The 3,507-nt window shown below is 42.4% G+C and overlaps 1 long non-coding RNA gene across 1 annotated transcript; it reads left to right on the top strand.

Moving 5' to 3' along the window:
- The first annotated feature begins 684 nt into the window (after positions 1-684).
- Positions 685-3,055, top strand: LOC123733377 (uncharacterized). Its single transcript, XR_006763750.1, has 3 exons — positions 685-785; positions 910-962; positions 1,146-3,055. It is a non-coding gene; the product is annotated as an uncharacterized lncRNA (long non-coding RNA).
- Positions 3,056-3,507: the final 452 nt, after the last annotated feature.

Consider the following 3,507-nt stretch of genomic DNA (forward strand, 5'->3'; position numbering starts at 1 on the left):
GGTAGGTTAGTGTTATGATATGAGGGTAGGTTAGTGTTAGACATGTCTGTATGTAGTGTTATGATATGAGGGTAGGTTAGTGTTAGACATGTCTGTATGTAGTGTTATGATATGAGGGTAGGTTAGTGTTATGACATGAGGGTAGGTTAGTGGTAGACATGTCTGTATGTAGTGTTATGATATGAGGGTATGTTAGTGTTTTGACATGTCTGTATGTAGTGTTATGATATGAGGGTAGGTTAGTGTTAGACATGTCTGTATGTAGTGTTATGATATGAGGGTAGCTTAGTGTTATGATATGAGGGTAGGTTAGTGGTAGACATGTCTGTATGTAGTGTTATGATATGAGGTTAGGTTAGTGGTAGACATGTCTGTATGTAGTGTTATGACATGAGGGTAGATTAGTGTTATGAAATGAGGGTAGGTTAGTGGTAGACATGTCTGTATGTAGTGTTATGATATGAGTGGTAGGTTAGTGGTAGACATGTCTGTATGTAGTGTTATGATATGAGGGTAGGTTAGTGGTAGACATGTCTGTATGTAGTGTTATGATATGAGGGTAGGTTAGTGGTAGACATGTCTGTATGTAGTGTTAAGATATGAGGGTAGGTTAGTGTTATAATATGAGGGTAGGTTAGTGTAAAAGTAGGTTTGTCTAATCGGTTCCATAACTGTGTGTGTTCCAGGTACCTCAGTGGTCATCATATTGTCTGTTAGTCTGGTAGTGTTACTGCTGGTGATCAGCCTGATCATAGTCTACAGATGGAAATACAACAAGGTCACAGGTGGGAATATCTCTCTCTCTCTCTCTCTCTCTCTCTCTCTCTCTCTCTCTCTCTCTCTCTCTCTCTCTCTCTCTCTCTCTCTCTCTCTCTATATATATATATTAATGTTTGTTGTGTTTCACAGGATCTGTCTCTTCAACTCATAGAGTGAGTCCAGACACAGGGAACAGCAATGGGGTCAGTATATGTTCAAATCAAATTGTATTTGTCACATTCCCCTAGTACAACAGGTGGAGACCTTACAGTGAGATGTTTATTTTGCTTGATCATTTTTGTGATTGAGTGATATCATTGAGTGTGTGTTTTATTTGTTGAGTGTGTTTGTTAGTGTCATACTATTCTCTCCTCCCTCCTCTGCAGGATTGTCATGGTGATGGTGACTATGAGGAGATAAAGGAGCGCCCCTACAGTCAGACTCCACCATCTACGCCACCGCCAACTTACCCACAAGCCACTCTGACTCTCCCCACTACGCCAGCGTCAACTTCCACAAGAACCCCAGCTGCCCCAATGAAGCCAGAGTCACCATCGCTAAAGAGGGCACTTCATCATGTGACTATGCTACTGTGAACTTTGGTCAAAGCCCCACCTACTCTACTGTCAATCATCCACACAGCTCCTCTGAGGCTCCTCCCATCTACTCCACTGTCAGCAAACCCAGAGACACTTGACTCACTGGCAACCAATCACAAGAGACATACATACACTGGCAACCAATCACAAGAGACACACACACACACACTTAAAAACCCAGGCCTTTTCTCAGTTAGATTTGCTCTACTTCTGCGTCCTCTCTCCTCCATCTTCTCTCCTCCGTCCTCTCTCCTCCATCCTCTCTCCTTTCTCCTCCTTCCTCTCTCCTCCGTCCTTTTTAAAAATGGCAAAGGAGAGGACAGGCCGCAGGGAGAGTAAACTTGGACGAAAATGCACTTGTATAAAATTAAAAGCTCCTTTTCTACTCGCCCGTCAGGCAAATTACATTTCAAATGACCTTTACCTGATGGGTGGATCCAAAATAAATGTGTAAAGTGATAAAAACGTATTAAGCTAGCTGAGAAAATAAATGTGGTCATGTTTGCTCCTCTGACAATACAACAGCTGATTCAAAGGGGGGTGTCAGATATCAAAACTTTTATGTACCAGGATACTCTTGTCTTTATTCACCAAAATGAGGAAGGGAGGACCGTCTTCTCTTCAACCTACTAACACACTGACACCTTCCTCTGCCACTTATCAGTTTCGGATGAAAGAGGAAAGAGGGCGGTGGTGAGAGGACGGAGGAGAGAGAACAGAGGATAGAGGAGAGAGAATGGAGGAAGGAGTACAGAGGAAAGATGAGAGAGGACGGTGAAGTGAGAACGTAGGAGAGAGGACAGAGGAGAGAGAACAGAGGATAGAGGAGAGAGGATGGAGGAGAGAGGAAAAACGAGAGAGACCGGAGGAGAGAGGAAAGAAGTGAAAGGACAGAGGAGGGAGAACGGAGGAGAGAGGAAAGATGAGAGAAGACGGTGAAGTGAGAAAATAGGAGAGAGGATGGAGGAGAGAAGATGGAGGAAAGAGGACAGAGGAGAGAGAACAGAGGAGAGAGAACAGAGGAGAGAGGATAGAGGAGAGAGGATATAGGAGATAGGATGGAGGAGAGAGGAAAGAAGAGAGAGGACGGAGGAGAGAGGACGGAAGACTGACTTTTGCCCAAACGAGAAAAGGCCCCAGAGACACCTGAGTCACTGGCACACTGGCGACCACTTGATTTGTAATTTAGGAGGCCGGCGGTGAATGCTAAAGGCCCTGCTCAAAACCGACAGCGAGTCTCTCTATAGGGGTGGTGTCTGATAATAAAATACAACAACACCTGATCATTGATGAAGAAACATTTGTAAAACCATCACATCAGAGACACATGGAACAGTGTCATGGAGCTGTCTGAGAAACAATTCTTCCTTTTCTGATCTGTCTGATCAGATTTCCTCATCTGTTGTGTTTTAGTTAGTGACGACATTCACCGTCAGTACTCAATAACCACGGCAACAAGCCCCCGCATCCAATAGATTATTATTATTGTTGTTGTTACTATTATTATGATAATTATTATAATTATTATTACTATTGTTATTAATATTTTTATTTGGATGATGATGATGGTGATTATGATTATGATGGCGCTGATGATGGTGATGATGGTGATGATGATGGTGATGGTGATAATGATTATGATGATGATGATGGTGGTGATGATGGTGATGATGATGATGGTGACGATGGTGATAATGATGATGGTGATAATGATGATGGTGATGATGGTGATAATGATGATGATGATGGTGATGGTGATGATGGTGATAATGATGATGGTGATGATGGCGATAATGATGGTGATGATGGTGATGATGATGGTGATAATGATGATGATGATGATACTAATGATGATGATGGTGGGGACTGATGGTGATGATGGTGATAATGATGGTGATAATGATGATGGTGGTGATGATGACGGTGATGATGATGATGGTGATGATGACGATGGTGATGATGATGATGGTGGTGGTGGGGACTGATCAGTATCGTTACCCTGTACTAGTATAATGTGACATTTGGTGTAATATAAATCTGTTATCATTTATTGTGATGGTTTTATGATGTGATTGTGTCTGAATTGTGTCTCATATTGTTTAACCTTCACTAAATATAAAACACATCTGACTTCTCCAGACCGTTCCTC

The sequence above is a fragment of the Salmo salar genome, unplaced genomic scaffold, assembly GCF_905237065.1.
Source record: "Salmo salar unplaced genomic scaffold, Ssal_v3.1, whole genome shotgun sequence".
NCBI lineage: Eukaryota > Metazoa > Chordata > Actinopteri > Salmoniformes > Salmonidae > Salmo > Salmo salar.